We start from the raw sequence: 18898 nt of genomic DNA, 5'->3' as shown, positions 1-18898 counted from the left end.
TCTCTCTCTGTCCCAAAAATAAATAAACGTTGAAAAAAAAAATTTTTTTTTAATAAAATAAAAAAATAAAGAGTAGAATATAGAAAGCAAAGGTGACTTTATAGTGGAGAAACCTGGCAAATACTACCTTAACCAAAAGATCAAGGTATATATCATGAGTGATAAATCATGCTGATATTATGTACTCTTCATTAATATGTGATGAGAAGGGCAGTTCATGTCTGTGGTATTCTTCCCCCCAAACACTAAGTCTAATCATGAGAAAAAATCATGAAACCCAAACTGAGGAATTCTACAAACACCTAATCAATACTCCTTCAAAACTGTCAAGGACATCAAAAACAAGGAAAGAACACAAAACTTATCACGGATCAGAGAAGACAAAGCAGACTAATACTACTTCCAGGTGATCCTAGGAAAGTCCTTACAAATGACAAAAAGAAATAGATGACTGACATTTTACTTATCTTAAATTAGTAATATTGGGTAATATACTATTAATTCCACAATTATCCATTGCTCTCCAGAAACTTTTTGGGATCACCCTCCCTATAATTCTATCAAGAGGCTAATAAATTAATTTTTACTTGAAGTAGAGTACTGTATACTAGGCCTTTCGATGTTTCAATCCCTTTACATTTTATGACTTAGCGTCTCCGGCCTCTGCTGTCCCTGCTTCACTGAGGTCTCAACATAAACTTAGCATGACTTAGCATACCACAAACTTTCCTTTTAAAATAAATCCCCTCTGGTATCCACATAAAAACATAACAAAATGTCAGCTTATCCTTTATACATCTCAGATCCATTCCTTAAAATAGGGCTCCAGGCTGGCTCAGTGAGTGGAGCATGTAACCCTTAATCTTAGGGTCATGAGTTCAAGCCCCACATTGGGTTTATCGCTTAACTTACAAAAAAGGCGGAAGAGGAGGAAGAGTAGGAGGAGGAGGGGAAAACAATCAGTTCTAACAATCCAGAATTACTACAACTTGATTTTTCCTTTATTTTTCTCAAGGCTGAATTATAAAAATACGTACCCTTATTTAAACTCCCTACTTTTTTGCCAATCTCTAGTTGTTTCTCTTCTTCAATAAAGGCTAGTTCCCTACCCTGCTTCCAAGAGCAATATTACTAAAAATTCATTTCCGTCATAAGAAATGAGTCAGAAATCCAGTATGCACAATGTGAAATTCTTGTGGTTAAAGAAAAAAAAAAAGTATGTAGAATTACTATATGCCCAGAATTTAAACCCAGGGAAGAATTATGCTACGTTAAAATGACTGTACTTGTTCTGTTAAGGAGATCAGATGATGTTTTTTTCTTCTTCTTTTCCTAAGTTTCCATACTACATTTTTCTGCTTGAATCAAATTACATATTTACGTAAGGGTATGTTAATTTGTATATACATATAAACATTCATATACACATTAAACAAATGATTCTACCCAAAATACTAAAGGTTGTTGCCAAAACTCCCACACATTAATAACTTAAACATGAATTTTTATCTATAGAGAGAGGTTTGCAAATAGTCTAAAACTTTAAGAATTTAGTATTTAAAAGTAATTATATAATTGGTTGCCTCTGGAAAGGGTGGCTAGGGGACAGAAGTAGTAACAACACTTCTGAACTATTCAAAAAAATATTAACTTTTTAAAAGAATAACCTTACTGGAAGTTTCTTGTTCTTCCCACTGCCAGAACCATTAGCTCTAGGAACAAATAAATGAATCTCAATTTTCTCTTGAACTGAATATACTAAATTTTCTTAACCCTCTGTCTGACCCTCTGTCATCACTGAATTTGTTGGCTAGACTTAATATATAATAAAAGAGCTTCTAAACTTTATAAGTAAATGTATTACAAAATGAAACAAATCACATCAACAAGAAATGACTAAGTATATACATGGATACTTGTAAAATCAGTCTTTGCCCTAAATCTGATACAATCATTCTTTGCAAACTCGGTTTTCCAAAGTTTATCTTTCCCTAAAAAATATGTACACTTATCATGATGAGTGAGCACTGAGTAACGTACACAATTACTGAATCACTGTATTGTACATCTGAAACTAATATAACACTGTATGTTTACTATACTAGAATTAAAATTTAAAATTTAATAAAAAAAGTTGACCTTTCCCTGCTCCTACTCACTCTCTGGTAGAAACTTTAAAAAGAGAAATCAAAATGTTGAAATAACAGTATAAATACCACAAACTATCAATGTTTATATAATGCTTTGTCAAACTGAGTTTAAAATGAAGGCAGGGGCACCTGGGTGGCTCAGTCAGTTAAGCATCCAACTCTTGATTTCAGCTCAGGTCATGATGTCACAGTTCCTGAGTTTGAGCCCCAACTCGGGTTCTGCACTGACAGCATGGAGCCTGCTTGGGATTCTCTCTCTCCCTCCCTGTCTGCCCCTACCCTGCTCGTGTTCTCTCCCTCTCTCAAAATAAATAAACTTTAACAAAAAATGTTTTAAAAAAATACACAGGGGCACCTGGATGGCTCAGTAGGTTGAGCATCCAACTTCAGCTCAGGTCATGATCTCACTGTTCCTGAGTTCGAGCCCTGAATTGGGCTCTTTGCTGACAGCTCAGAGCCTGAAGCCTGTTTCAGATTCTGTGTCTCCCTCTCTGTCTCTGCCCCTCCCTGGCTCATGCTCTGTCTTTCTCTCTCAAAACGAAATAAACATTAAAAAAAATTTGGGGGGGGGGGCTGTGTGGCTCAGTCGGTTGAGCGTTTGACTTTGGCTCAAGGTCATGATCTCACAGCTCTGTGAGTTCGAGCCACGCATCGGGCTCTGTGCTGACAGCTCAGAGCCTGGAGTCTGTTTCAGATTCTGTGTCTCCCTCTCTCTCTGCCCCTAACCCACTCACATTCTGTCTCTGTCTCTCTCAAAAATAAATAAACATTCAAAAAAAATTTTTTTTATATACAGACAAAAAAGAAAAAAGGAAAAAGACAAGGACTGGACTAGTTTTGTTTTCACAGGGCAAATCCAGAATCAAAGACATCTTGGATGCACATCATAGGTGGGATGACAAGCAGAAAAAAGGTGGAGGAAGGACAGGGATAAAGATAATACAACAACCTAGTAAATAAGTAAACCTAGGAAATAAGAAATAAATTCTTTTTATAGAATTTTCTGAACATACCAACCACAAAATGTATATTTATCTATACATCAAAGCTTAAATCACAAATGAATGAAGGAATCAGTATTTTAATAAATGGTCTTAGGAAAACCTGCTAACAGTTAAGAAGGAAAAAACCCATCAGTAATTCTAGAAGGCAATTTAGGTGAATATTTATTTGACCATTGTGGAAGAACTACCACACACAATGGAAAATACCAACAAATTTACAACATAATACCGTGTACATTAAAAAAAAAAAAAAAAACAAATAAAATAAAAAGAGCAAAAGAATTGGGGAAAAACCACATTCAACTAATATGGCTCACAAAGGCATCTTAATAACAGAGCATATGCAAACAGATTCTTAAATAAATTGTAGAATGCATTTGAGATTACAAATTATAATAATTTTTATGGCAATATGAATCTAGAAGTTAAAAAAGGTTCGTGGCCTCTGAATAACTCAGTTTCTATTTTTAAAAATCTGAAACACAAAGAATTATGTACAAAGATGGTTCTCATAACAGTGAAAAACTAGGAACAATCTAAATGGGTAAAAGGGAATGGTTAAATTATGATACATTCTATGAAGTATTAGGCAGCCAAATGTTTCATTTTCTTTCATAATGACATGGGGAAATGATAACACAATATTAAAGTATATCAAATAGTATATAAAAATAAGCATAGCACATGCACATGGTTAAAAAAGCACAAGAAAACACAAACTCAAAAAAGTTGAAAGCATGCATACCAAAAACTTCAACCTTGGGTATCTCTAGGTGACAGGATTTTACCTTTCCCTTTATACATTTTTTTTTTAACTTTTGAAAAAAGTTTATTCACTTATTTTTGAGAGAGAGAACGAGTGAGCACAAGTGGGGGGAGGGTTATAAAGAAAGGGACACAGAATCCAAAGCAGGCTCCAGGTTCTGAGCTGTCTGAGCCACCCAGGTATCCCTACACATTTTATTTTTGAAGTATCATATAATGATCATACATGAACTCTTATAATAAGGAAAAAATTTCTGGATACTGCAGCTAAACCCAGGAAAACTAACTCAGATTTACCAGTAAATAAAATGCAAAAAGTAAATAAATAAAACATTAAGATATGGCAGGGATATGGTTAAGAGATTTAGGAGACATCAATTAATTAAATGCAATGTACAGACCTTGTTTGAATCCTGATTCAAACATTATAAAAGGACATTTATGCAAGAACAAGGAACTCTGAATACTGACTGGATCAAATAACATTTAGGAATTACTAATTTTTTTTTTAACATAACTACAATGTCAATTACACATCTAAAAAGAGTCCTTATCTCTGAGAGATCCTACTAGGTATTTTCAGTTACCGAGATATAATGCCTGGAAACTAGTTGAAAATAATCCTGCAAGGGGGAAGAATACACAAAATAAAACAGCCATGAGTTAAATAATTGTTGAAGCCAGTTGATGGGTACACAGGAACTCATTATACTATTTTACCTTTTAGTACCAAAAATTTCAAACATACTTAAGGTTTTTTTTTTTTTTTACTACAGTTTTAAAGAAAAAACACACTTCAGTTTCCCTCCATGCAAACATAGGGCTCTTCTTGAGAAAGCAGGGATAACCAAGGCTGTTTCAAGAAGGATGAAAATAATCTTTCTACTGTGATTTTAAGAAAGTGATTTATGATGAAATCAACTTTTCAAACAGCCAATCGAATCTTTACAGTGATCAAGAATGGTATCAAAATTCTTTCCCTTCAAAAAAATAAAAATAAACACCCACAGCAAGAGCACAATGCAAAGTAACAATTTAGAATGCATGCAATTTGTTTTTTAAGACAGAAAATAGAAATGATGGTCAATGAAATGGGGAACTCAGAATAAGTATTCTATGCATTTTTTTCTAAAAAGCATCAATTCTACTGATGAAAACTTGAAAGTTATAAAACCAAGAAAGTGAACCAAATGCCAGAAACTGCTAGAACTGCTTCCAGGACATTCAGGGAGACTACACTTGAGTTTGCTTTCCACTCTTATTCTTAACCTTATTCCCAATTGTATCATATAGGGAATTACTCACCTCTAAAAATAATTTCCTTCTAGAAACAGCTTTCTGACCCCAAGTTTTTATGCAGAGGTTTTTATTCCATAGTAAATTAGACAACTGACCAAACAAAAGAGAAGAGATATCCCAAAACTTTGGCCATCTTTCATATTAAACATGGAGAACAAAATATTTGTCTATCAATTCGAGTAAAATATCATTATCATGCTATATACTAATATACTACAATTAAGCGGTTGGGATTAATTTTATCAGATGATCCAACATCTCAATGTAATAAGGTGTCCAAATTCACTCATACACAACACATATTCACTTGCTCTATTCTTTTATCAGAAATGGATCTTAAGCAAACATAGCCATACCTGTAGTTTATATTTGCCTGTAGCTTAACTAACTACTTTCACATGCTATCAACACCCCTTCTGACAAAGTCAAAGCAGGAAAATTATCCCTGTTTTTAAATGAGGAAAATAGGGGGCACCAAGGTGGCTTAATTGGTTAAGCATCTGACTCTTGATTCGGCTCAGGTCGTGATCTCACAGTTGTGAGATCAAGCCCCACATTCAGCTCTGTGCTGAGCATGGAGCCTGCTTAAGATTCTCTCCCCCTCTGCCTCTGTCCCTTTCCCACTCGTGCATGCCCGCACTCACTCTCTCTAAAAAAATAACATAACATAACATAACATAACATAACATAACATAACATAACATAACATAACATAACATAACATAACATATAAGTGAGAAAAATAGGTTCAGGGAAGCTAGCAATTTGACCATGATCACACATCTAGTATGAGATGAACTCTGGACAGGAAGTGACAATGTAAATTCCTGACCAGGGCTCATTCCACATCTTTCTGATATGACCAATCATGCTAGTGACATTTCTTTCAATCTTACAAAGACAACTTCAGAGCAGTACAGAAATTAGATGACCATCAACTGACTTCCTATTACTTATCAATGACTTACTTTTCTCTTAAACTACATTTGCATCTCTGATGGGAAGTAGACAAGAAAAGGATACAGACACAAGTTCAAATTAGTCAATCATTTGCTAAAAACTGTGCTAAAGCTATGTCTGGGAGAAGTTAAAGACATTTTATATTTTTAATTTAAATGTTGAGGAGCACCTGGGTGGCTCAGCTGGTTAAGCGTCTGACTCTTGATTTTGGCTCAGGTCATGATCTCACAGTTCCTGAGATCAAGCCCCCACATCAGGCTTTGTGCTGGCAGTGCAGAGCCTACTTAGAATTCTCTCTCTGCCCCTCCCCTGCTCATGTGAGCTCTCTCTCTCTAAATAAACTTCAAAAAAATAAAATAAAATAATTTAAATGTTGAAATTAAATCCCATTATATACCCTAAATATTACAATCTCTGTGCTTTGGAGTTGAGACTCCCTGAATTCTATCAAAACAAATTTTCAAACTCAAATTACTAGCCAAGCAATTATAATTACAAATTCCCTAATATTCCCTATACTGATCCAATAGGATGACCCTCTATTGTTCCACCTAGAATGAGCTATTTGTAAGAGAAAGTACAATAAGAACCATCTCTGAAATTCTTACAAAATATTTTTACAGGATTACAAAAAGCTTCAAGGCACTCTTTTAGAAAGAGCATACTATTCAAAAGGAAGAGATCAAAGCAGGCTAGAAAGAATAACAACAAAATACTTATTTTCCACAGAGTGTAATGGGAATGTATACAAGAAACAAGATGAGTGTTACCAATAGGTCTGTGCAAGATATCACCGTATAGGTAGAGTATACATTACCTACATGTATGAGGATGACAAGCCTTCATTTACTCATAATTCAACAAATCACAACTTCACAAGTGTTACTATTAAAACTTTGGGGATGCAGCAGTTCTCACCTATTCATTTAAATAGAGAAGAACTGAGGTCCGGAGAGCCTCAGTGACTTACCCAGTGTCACAAAGCAGAGGTGTGATTCAAACCCATGTCTTCTCTCACTTCTCCTTTCCTCTGAAGTATATATCTAACAAGGCTTCGGGGGACTAAGTAACTGGCAGAAGAGTTCAGAGGAGGATATAAAAGAAATAAAAGGCATCCCTTACCTCTAAGAGCTGCAATCAATTATTAATTATAATTAACTCATATAATAATAATTACATACCAGTGTATAATTAACAGCCAAAATAAATGTCACAGACAAGTGACCTCTCAGGAGAAAGCTCAAAATCAAAGAATTATTTCTCTCCTCAAGTAACCTTCCACCCATCGCTTCTAAAAGCTTAACTCTTCAAGGACATCAAGAATTTCTTCAGCTCCTTAATTCCTCCATATCTCTGCAGGATTCTATAAAAGGTCCACCCCAGGGCTGCCACCACTATTCTAGAAACTCTCAGTTAATGTACTCGATTTCCCTATGTCTTAGACACTACCTTCTCTTTCCCCAGTGACCTTTTTCTTCCTTTACCTGTATTTGATTGTATTCTAGGAATCACCTTAGGCTAAAACATCATGGGATAGCAGAATACATCTTAGATAAACAATTCAAGTTACAGCAGTGCTGAGAAAAGGATAAACTAGCTTCTCTTTGACTTCACTTTCTCTATAAAACAAGAGCAATAACTGAAACTATTCTTTTTAAAGGGTTGTTTCGAAGATCAAGCAAGAATGTGTAAGAGTGCTTTATAAGGTGTAAAATGCTCTGGGCCAATTCAAGTCTTAAGCCCTTATGTTTTAAATTTATCTTGAACTCTCAGCCTGAGATATCTGTATACTGCTTCGGCAGGTTTGTATTCCCCTGGGGCTCAGCTATCGCTCTTCTGCATAAAAGATACAAAGCAGAAAGAAGTCTTCTGTTCTGAATCTTGGTCCCTCACCTATGAATTTCCTGACCTTCCCTGGATGTTCCTTACTTTTGTACAGTCCCAAAGATTCTCTCTCAGTCTTTTATTTATTTATTGTGAATGGTCAAATAAAGGAAAACTTTTCAAATGAACCATCTTTGTATCCAATATCATAACCAAAATTTTCATATTCTAAAAATGTTTTCTAAAATTTACATAAGAATACTTATTAGACATGTTCTGAATTAAAAAATTTTTTTAAGTTTTTAATTTACTTTTTAAAGTAATCTTTATACCCAACATGAGGCTTGAAATCAAGACCCCAAGATCTAGAGTCACATGCTCTTCCAACTGAGCCAGCCAGGCGTCTCCTGAATAAAAAACTTTTAAACTAAGGAAAAAAGTCTGTTTTTCCTAAGTTACAAACAGAAAAATTCAACAGAAGATGATATAAAAATTCCATACTATGTAATACCAAATCATAGTGGATACAGGTTACTTATGTTAAGAAAGCAATTTTCAACAGCTCTTGTTACAAAATACAGTACTAGTGTGTTCTGAAATTGTGAAGTACATCACAAGTAATATTACAAGTTTGTGAATAATTTACATCATTCAAAGAGAGTGGAATCAAGACTTTTCCTCTCATTCATTTGCTTGCTTATATGATTTCTTGAACAGAAAGAAATATGGTTACTGCTCTCCCAATTCATGTAATCCCTCTCATCCATGCTACAACCTAGATAACACATTTATAGACAGATGCACATAAATGCTACTCGTGATGATAGGAAAAATGCTTAGACCCAATGTGATAAAGAAACCAATATTGTTAAAAAATGAAATTTGAATAAACACCACAGATTTTTTTTGTCTTCAAAATTTTAAGCAAGTCAGTTTCTTTTATATTACCTTTGCTAAGAGTAACAAAGCAACAAAATACATACTATGTAAAAAAAATTAACTTGTGTTTTAAAAAGTATATAGTAATATAAAACAAGCTAGCAGCCAGAACACCTCTAAGTCTGTTGCATATACCAGGAAGATGCTTACTGCTTTCCTATCTTGATTTGAAACATCTTTATTTTAAGCTGTTAAATTCTGAAAACACTGCACATGTAGTACTTATCAATGAGTGCAGTCAAGCAAAAACCAGCTTCATTTTGTATTTTTAAAAAGCTGAGACTCACATCTGTGCCACGACCTAAATTTAAAATAGGAAATGAAAATTCAGTAGGAAAATAAGCTATGAGAAGGTAACTTTCTCCAAAACAAGAGCACTGAGGTTTAAAATGTTATTAACAAAATAGAAACCCTATTACACATCTAAAAATTAGGTTTTAGTTTAGAAGAAAGATTTTAATTTTTCAAAGGAGTTGATTTTTTTACATTTATTTTTTAATTTTTTAAAATGAGAGCATGAGCAGGAGCGGGGGGAGAGACAGAAGAGAGGAGAACACAATATCTGAAACGGGCTCTGTGCTAACAGCAGCAAGCCTGCTGCAGGGCTTAAACTCACAAACTGTTGAGATCACGACCTGAGCGGATGTTGGATGCTCAACCAACTGAGCCAGCCAGGTGCCCCAGGACTTGATTTTTTTTTAAACAATACACATTTATAGTTTCAAAATTCAAATAACAAGAAGTTTTTTTCTTTTTTAAAGTAAAGTTAAAAGTACTTTTCTCCCCTCTGAGGTAATCTCTATTAAAAACTCTCATGTAGGGGCGCCTGGGTGGCTCAGTCAGTTAAGCAGCCGACTTCGGCTCAGGTCATGATCTCGCGGTCTGTGAGTTCAAGCCCCGCGTTGGGCTCTGTGCTGACAGCTCAGAGCCTGGAGCCTCTTTCAGATTCTGTGTCTCCCTCTCTCTGACCCTCCCCTGTTCATGCTCTGTCTCTCCCTGTCTCAAAAATAAATAAAACGTTAAAAAAATAAAAATTAAAAAAAAAAAACTCTCATGTAAATTTTCTAGGCATCACAAATACATGTATACTGTATATACTTGTCAAATTACGATTAAAATCACTACATTTCAAATCATTAAAAAGTCTTAAATATAACTTAAAAAAAAGAATTAGACTGGTTGCTCTAATCATTGAAAGCTTAACTTTTAAAGCCATGGTTCATCACAGTATCATTTATAATGGTGAAACTGGCACCTACACTCATGTCCAACATTAAATGAAAACTCCAAGTAATCAAGCTTATTCAAAATATCTTCTAAAATATAGCCAGTTAAGGGGTGCCTGGCTGGCTCAATCAGAAGAGTGAGCGACTCTTCGGATCTTGAGTTTGAGCCTCAGGTTGGGTGCAGAGATTACTAAAAAGAGAAAGAAAGATTTAAAAAAACATAAAAAGTAAAAAAAAAAAAATGTAGCCAGTTAAAAATAAAAAAGTTTCTAGAAATCAAGAAAGTAGAAAGTTTCTAAGGCCATGGTAAAAAGCTCATTAAGTTAAAACAAAAACAAAACCCCACAAAACTAAACTAAGATACAAGCTTATGTGGGTATTACATCTTATTTACACCAAAGATGAAGTTTATTTTTTATTTAAAAAATTTTTTTAAGTTTATTTATTTATTTTGGGGGGAGGGTGGGGCAGAGAGAGAGTAGAGAGAGAATCCCAAGTAGGCTGTGCGCTGTCAGTACAGAGTGCAACATGGGGCTCGATCCTATGGATCTCAAGATGGTGACCTGAGCTGAAATCAAGAGTCAGATGCTCAACCGACTGAGCCACCCAGACGTCCCCCAAAGATTCATTTTAAATAAATAAATAAAAGACTGGAAGAATATGCCATGTACAGAGATAACTTCTGAATGAGAAGATTACAGATTTTGTTGTGTTAGGCTTCATATACTACCGTCTTGCAGCTTTTCATAACAAGCATCTCTTACGTTAAAAAAAAAAACCAAAACACAGGGGCTATTAGAAATCCATCTTCAATTCATGAAAGGAGTTCTACTAGCATATTCTGACAGCTGTAAAAAGTAGGTTTACTTACTATAACTTCTATGATCATGGAAGATCAGTCAATACTGCTGCCATATAAAGTCCATGAGCTTTGGGTCAGGGGAAAATTGGGTTTGAATCCCAACAGTACCAGTGGCTTTACCCTGGGCAATTTACCTAACTAGTCAGAGCCTGTTTCCTGCAGTGTAAATTAGGAATAACAGTATCTGACTTGGAGGACTGATGTGACAAGTAAATGGGAAGTGTGTGCAGGAATTCAAGGGGCTGGCAAATATAGCCATAAAAGGTAAATGCCACTATTATTGATATTCAGGCAGGTAACCACTGTTTAATTTCAGACTCAAGTAATTTTCAGCCCTTTTTCAAAATGGCTTTTAAAGTGCCCAAACTGCTCTTTATCCAAATGGAGGATCTGCTGATATGTGCCCAACTACAGAAACAACCATTCATATGGTTAGTACTTATTATGTGGGCCAAAACACGAATATGCACATAAACACGTACCAAAAGAATACCTTTACTTATAAGCCTGTAGCATGTATCAGTTAATCATCTAAGAAGTTTTATGGTCATAAAAAGTCCTTATAGAAGCCAAAATATAACAAAGAACAGTTGGGAGTGCTTCACTTTCTGCAAAATCTTTACATTTCATATACCAATATATCACTATTTATTAATTTGGACAATTTAGGGTCTTGTATTGAGGTTTTGTTCTAAGTCCTATTAAATTATATGGGAAAAGATCACAAATAATTCATTTTAGCAATGTACCATTTTTTACAAACACAGATTAAAGTTGTTATTTTTCTTCTTTTATTTGTTACATCAACATGCCTACTGATTGTCTAACTGGTCCTCCCTGACCTCATGGGTCTTCCGATCAAATAGGCCAGATAGCCACAGACAATTAAATACAGAAAGTGAAGTGATGGGATCAGAAACATTGCTATTTACAGAAGCCTGAGGAGGGTGAGGACAGAGCTCTGGTAAAGGTCTTGTGTGACCTGAGCCTCCAAAGATAAACACAGTTAGCTAGGCTTAAAGACTAGGAAGAAACTAAAGACAACCAGTATTTTTCTAGATTAAGTTCCCCCACCTCAAAAAAATCAACACACCAATCAAATTTAACATTTTTTTAGCTCATTTGGAAAGGGGTTTTGCAGTGAAAAATCTATTCAGTTTACAATGATCTAATGATAGTCCAAATAGTTAATCACTCACATCAATGGAGAAAATACAGAAAGAATTCAAATGACTACATAAGCAGGCGGAAAGTGGTAGGTTTTTGGTGTGTGGAAGACAAGGTAATGCACAGGAAGGAGAAACTTTAAATACTTAAAATTTACTTTAAGCCTGGTAGGCTCTCAATACAACAAAGCAAGAAGACCTAGGAGTTTTTACAGAGGTCCTCTCCCTCTGCAACTTTGCCTGTGCAACTTCAGGAAAAAGACCAACAAACCAATGGACTTCATTAAGGATTGGATTGGAAATGATAGAATACACTATCTTGCCCTTAACAAAAACATGGTCTATCAAAACCAAAGTACTGTGTACAATTCTAAACACTAGTTCAGAGGCAGTAGGGTACAGTGATTAACAGATATATTCAAGTCCAACTTTCTGCCACTTACCATGTCACAGTTCCTTCATGTGTAAAATGGAAGTAGGAATACCTACGTCAGAGTTGTTCTACATCTACAGTTGACTGAAAAACATGTAATTTTTTAGCATAGTACCTAACACGTAAGAGAGTTCCCCAAAATGGTAGCTATCATTATTACTACAAAGCAAGAAGTAATCTCCCAGAGAAAAGCCATTAAAATATTAAGAAACATTCTCAAACTTTGATATGCATTAAAATCACCTCAAGGGCTTGTTGAAAATGCAGATTCCTGGAACCCATTCCTCCCAGGGATTAATTCTACAGTTCTAAAGTAGAATGTAACCATGCTCTGGCCCAAACATCAAGAATTACTGAAGTAAGAGAATCAAGGCACTGTCCTATTTAAAAAAAAAAAAAAAAAAAAAAGACTCAAAACTAGGATTCTTCTATATAAAGGGCTTATCTAAAACTGACAGTATCTTCAAGAGGAATACAGACATGTTCAGCAAGTTCATTCATTCAACTAACATTCATTAAGTACCTACTAGGCAGAGAATAGGAAAACATCCCCAGGATCCCAATTTTCACAGTTTAACTTTTAGCATAGGAACCAGAATATTAAAAAAAATAGGGAAATGCCAGATAGTGCAAAATGTTATGAATAAAATAAAAGAGAATGGAGAGAGAACTGGGGAGAAATTTCCTCAAAGAAACATCTGAAACCTGAATGACATGATGGAATCAGCCATAGCAAGATCTGGGAGAATACTGAAGCCACAGGGTACAGCAAGCTCAAATGCCCTAAGGCAGGAACAAGCCTAGCAAGTTCCCAGCTTGTCCTAGTGGGTCTAGAACACAGGAACAGACATGGCCAGGCCCCAGGATACTAATCTAGGCAGAGCGATACAAGGTGAGTTAACGGAAGGAGGCTGTTCCAGAACACGTCGTTTGTATTTTATTCTGAATGTGATGAAAGGCTCTCCAAAAACAAGGCAACATAATTTACACTTTAAAGGATCTCTGGGCTGTGGTAAGGGGAATTACCACAAAAAGCCAAAGTGGAGGCAGGGAGGTCAGGAGGTTACTACAGTAGGCCAGATATGGTGAAAGGTGACAAAGGTAGAGGCGGTAGCGATGGGTAGTAATGGCCAAATTTAGAATATAAACACTCCAATTAAGGTAAGTCAAAGAAAAAAGAACTAAGTCACAAAATAAGTAGTAAACATCTGGGACTAATTACCCAAGAGATACAGAATAAAAATAGACTTAAAGGTTCTAGGTAAGTTCACAACTAACAGATGTAAATAGGTTATTAGTATACTTAGGATACTTCCTAGACAGTACTTATCTTTTGAAGCTGAGGTGAAGGGAACATTTCCTTCTCTTTTGGCACCACCAAGAAGGCACTGGGCTAAACGGGCATACATCCAAGACTCTTCAGTGTGATTCATAAAGTCAAATCTTTCAGGACCTCACTAACGGAGGCCTGGACAGCTGGTCAGCGTTTGGAGCACAGTGTAGCTATGGAACAGAACTAAAGCTTTACCTGAATCAAATCACTAAATTAGTAAAACTCTTTTAAACTACCTGTTATCAACTTAGGCTATTTTGTGCCTGCTCTCCCAAGGGTTAAACAAGAAAACCTTCCACGGCTACACCATGCATATTAACTTCTTCGTATTATCATAAAAGTTTGGGAGGAAAGGTTTGGCAAATATACAGTGAATACACCCTAAAAGATAGGTTCCAAAAGTCCGTATCTATTAAAATATAAATTTTGTTACTCCAAAGTACTACTATGCGAAAAAGCAAGGTTACAAAAAAGCATATGCAGTTATGATACCATTTTTGAATAAAATGTCTAACTGCAAAAAAGAAGTCTGGAAGGATATAAACCACTAACATTTTGGTCATCTCTGGATCGCAGGATTATCAATGACTTATTTTCTTGTTTATTAATTGTAATAATTCTCCAATTCTTACAAATTATTGCATATAAGCAAAAATATTCAGTTACAGGTTACATAAAAGGTAAAAAAAAAAAAAAGAACTTCAAGTAAACAATTTCATTTTTCTAAATCAGCAGGATTCCAACTGTGGTATTAAGAAAAAAGATCTCAATTGCACATATAGGAGAAAGAAATTCGTTAAGAAGTGATCCATGTTATACCACCCAAGGATACACCCTTCAAGGGAGTAGCCTAAATTCCTAAGTACTCTTTCTGGATTTCATAAGGGGCAATCAATTAGCACATACGTGTTTTCTCCTTTCTTGCCATTTACCAAAGAAACACCTCAATTAATCAGTTTTCTGGGGACCAAACAACAACAACAAAATCTTCTTTTTTTAAACACCAACTGAGGGCAAAAAGGAGGTTTGGTCCTCTTGTCTCTGTGCTGTCGAGGGGCGCAGAGGGTGGCAGGGTTTGAAGCAGCCTACACTAGAAGAATCTGCGTGGCCGGCCACCTGAAGTCAAAGAGAACACAAGCTTTCTGCAACCTCCACTGAATGGGGTCTAAAGACTAAAACGCCTGAAAGGTCTTCCACCGTCCTTACACCTCAAGTTATCGTGCATGTAGAGCTGGCAACGGTTTACAACAATAACACACAAAAACTGGAAGGTCTCTTCAACAAACGCAGATATTACGTGCGTGAGGCTCATCTGGCTCTCCATGCAAAACCAAGACATTCTAATAAGGCCGAATCTTCGATTCGGCAAACTAGGACAAGTGAAAACATCCTATCGACTTTCTACAGCTAACAAACATCATCTTGGCTAAAATCCTAACACACACAGAAACAGCCACTTTGGAAAACTTTGGCTTTAAACGGCAACACTGGACTTCAGGTACTCCGGTAACCAGTTTATCGCACATTATCTATCTTTATAAAGGGTACTACCTCTTTACTGTCAGCTCCAGTTCTACTAACTGAACAAACAGAAAAAAGGAATACTTTAAACTCCCACCACAATAAGAGCTAAAAAAGCTCCCGCTTTCTGGATGGCAGCTTTCCTGGCTCATCAATCACAACAAAGGACGCATTCTAATGACTTCATCAAACCTAGAGAAATAGAGGTAAATGACAGTGTAGGTTTCAGGGTTTGTGGGTTTTTCCTTTCAGCTACGATTCTCTTCTTTTTACTCCATTATACGCCTCCACCCGAGCTGACGGTCTTGCCCTAAAAATAAAACCACCCGTGGCTACCGTCCACTTTCCTGCCAAGCCCCGACTCTGGTTTCCTGCAGAGAGAGCCAAATTGCAGGTTCTCTGCCTCGCTCTTCGCCGGGGGGCGCGGACTCGGCAGCAGCGGGCTTCTCCCGGTGCAGAGTCACCAGCCCGGCCGAAGAACCACCAAGCCTGAGAAGCCAGCCCCGCTCTGCCGCAGCCGCCGCAGTTCCCCAGAGCCTGAGGAACCCCCAAGAAAAACAGGGTGACGGGAGGGTGGGCCGGCAACGGCGGTGGTAGAGGGGGAGACACTCACCCGCCCAGACAACAACCGACGGGGCGGGGAGGATGGGGGCCGGGACCCAGGCTCGGCAGAAAAACCGCCTGAAGCTTCCGGAACGCTGCGGCTGCTCGGGACGCCGCGGCCGCTGCTGCTCCTGGCCGCTGACTTCCTCCCCTCCTCTGTTTTGATTCGACTGACCACGTCACTCTAAGCCACGAGACCCGGATCTGCCCGCTCCCGCGGGCGGCGGCGCAACAGATTGCAGCGACTCGAGACCCCAGCAGCCCGCCTGCGGAGCATGCGCGCACCCCGCGCCTGCCCAGTGCGTTGGAGGAGGCGGGGCGGGCGCGAGCGACACGCTATTCGTGGGGGCGCACGGCGCGGGGGTTGCAGTTCCGGTTGGGAGGGGTGGGGCCGAGCGCTGTGAAGTGAGGAGGGCGAGGCCCCGGTTTGTTTAACTGACCAGCGTAGCCTCTGTTTTGTCTTTGGTGGACGACGTCCTTTGCTGTGCGTTTCCCTTTGTCTGAGCTGGTGGCTTTCTCTGACCCGAGTCCTTAGAATTGCGAGGGTAGAAGTAGAGGTGGGCTCAAGTTCACGGGTGCTGAGAAAGGGTACCTCTGTAGAGATTTTTATTTTTTTTATCACTCAGGCCCGAGTGAAAATTAGGAGATGAGTATTTAGTCTGATGCACAAAAGTATGTCAGATGCAGCAGTTATTGATCTTCTTTACCCTCCCCTAATGTTTTTGCACCCGGAAAGCTGTCTAAAATTAAGCTTAGAAAAAGAGAATATGTCAGCATCGATGACTTGCGGGTCGGGAGACAGTGAACAGGGAGGGGGTAAGCATTGTTGGGTGGCACCCCTAAGCTTTAATTGCAGGAATGCTATTAGGGGAGTAAGAACCCTAGTTATTTTTGGACCAAGTTGGTGCTTCCTGCTCTCCCATTCTGGCCTTAGTCTACCAGCTAAACCTTTGGGGCCCCGGAAATTTCCCAATTTGGCAAAACTTACAGCTACTCTATTGTTTCTTAGGCCCAGGAATTAACAAACTTTAATTAGAACAGGACCAGTGGCAAGTAAAAGTGTAAGTTCCAAACAAAGATTTCACAAAGGCAGATCCTCTCTGCCTATCCTCCAGAAGCGGTGAAAACTCCTAAGAAACTGTCTTCCTTACCCTGATTTAGTGACCTTAACGAATTTCTACCCAGCTACTTAGTAAATCATTTCAACTGATTGAGTCACCTTTAGCAAATTAGTAATATAATCTGAAAGATATTTTTCATGTGTAAATCTTTACACAGCTAAAGATTTCTAAATAATTTAAGGTTTCTGGTAAAAAAAAAAAGTGTTTACTAGTTAATTAACAGATTACAAGTAAATAGAAGTCAAACTTCTTGGCCCTTAATCTGACATCTTGAACTCTACTCAAATTTAGAGAGCTTGAGGTGGAATCTAAGGCCCTAATGAAGTTCATGTTGCTATAGCAAAGGATCTTGAATTTGTGGAACTTTAATTTGTGGAACAAAGTCTTTGGGCGCCTGGGTGGCTCAGTTGGTTAAGGTTGAACATCCGATTTTGTCTCAGGTCATGATCTCACTGCTTATGGGTTGGAGCCCTGCATGGGGCTCTGTGCTGACAGCTTGGAGCCTGGAACCTGCTTCAGGTTCTGTGTCTCCCTCACTCTCTGCCCCTCCCCTGCTCTCTCTCTCTCTCTCTCTCAAATATAAATAAACATTTAAAAAAAAAGAAAGTCTTATATGCTTGAGTGCACTCCTGTGCACAGATGTGTTTGCAAACACAGCTGTGTTTAAAACAACAGTATGTCACAACTAGAATCATATGGGTTGTTGCAAAATTATCAATATTTGCTTTAATAAAGTAAACTACAGGAAAAATCAAGATGTTAGGATCCTTGGTAGGTAGCTTCCAAGGTAAACTCCAATGATTCTCACCTCTGTAAATGTAGTCTGCCTCCAGCACTTTTGATTCAGGACTAAGCTGATCCATAGAATACAGCTGAAGGCATGTGACTTCTGAGGCTAGGTCATAAAGGCACTGATTGCAGCTTTCCACCTCGTTCTTTTGGTTTGTGTGCCATAGGGGAAGCTAGTCTACACACCACTCCACTCAAGCACCTCTATGAAGGGAACATGTGAAGAGGAACAAAAGCCTCCATCGACAACCACACCAACTTACCAGCCATGTGAGTGAGCTACTTTGGGCTGATCTTGTAACCCTAGTCAAGCATTGGATGACTGCATCCTTGTCCAGCATCTGTTTGTAATCTCATGAGATAGGAAGGGCCAGCTTTACCCACAGACAGTGATTCGGGATCTTATATGGTTGTTTGCCCAATCATAAAGTTCGACCATTCTAAACTTTAAACAATAGGAAAAAAAAGTGCATGTGTAATTCTATATGTAATTTGAAGAATAACATAGAATCCTAACACAGTACATGGAACATAGTAGATACTGAATAAATATTTGTTGAATGGCCCATAAAAGACATACCCCTTGGAAAATATTGGAAATAAATATTGATAAGGGAGTAACACCATAATATATGAAGGACTCATACAAATTAATAAGGAAGATATTACTTGTCTCCAATACTTGTGTAGGTGTAGAGTATGAACTGATGGCTTACACACAAATGGAGATACAAACAACTAATATTTGAAAATCTTCAATCTCATCAAAAATGCAAATTAAAGTAAGCTTTCCTTTTTTTAACTACTACCTTATGAGACTTTTTTTTTTTAAGGTTTTTTATGTCTCAGTAATCTCTACACCCAACGTGGGACTTGAACTCACAACAACCCTAAGATCAAGAG

General features: G+C 37.5%; 1 protein-coding gene and 1 long non-coding RNA gene across 7 annotated transcripts in view; one reads left to right on the top strand and one right to left on the bottom strand.

Moving 5' to 3' along the window:
* SMIM14 (small integral membrane protein 14) overlaps nt 1–16348 on the bottom strand; it is a 79632-nt gene extending 63284 nt beyond the window's left edge. The window contains exon 1 of one of the 2 annotated variants that reach the window (XM_003985429.6): nt 16096–16348. The gene's annotated coding sequence lies outside the window, so the exon portion shown is untranslated. Of the gene's footprint in view, nt 1–7148; nt 7222–16095 lie in introns of those variants that run through there. The other variant, XM_023253189.2, reaches the window with a different exon arrangement.
* A 92-nt stretch (nt 16349–16440) lies between these two features.
* The window catches only part of LOC111560190, a 29582-nt gene continuing 27124 nt past the window's right edge, over nt 16441–18898 (top strand). For 3 of the 5 annotated variants that reach the window (XR_002741902.2, XR_006597131.1, XR_002741901.2), the window contains exons 1-2: nt 16441–16569; nt 18163–18265. This is a non-coding gene — a long non-coding RNA (uncharacterized LOC111560190). Of the gene's footprint in view, nt 16570–18162; nt 18266–18685; nt 18778–18898 lie in introns of all 5 variants that reach the window. The other 2 variants (XR_006597133.1, XR_006597132.1) reach the window with 1 other exon arrangement.

The sequence above is a fragment of the Felis catus genome, chromosome B1, assembly GCF_018350175.1.
Source record: "Felis catus isolate Fca126 chromosome B1, F.catus_Fca126_mat1.0, whole genome shotgun sequence".
In the NCBI taxonomy this organism is placed as follows: domain Eukaryota; kingdom Metazoa; phylum Chordata; class Mammalia; order Carnivora; family Felidae; genus Felis; species Felis catus.
This window is presented reverse-complemented; position numbering and strand designations above follow the sequence as displayed.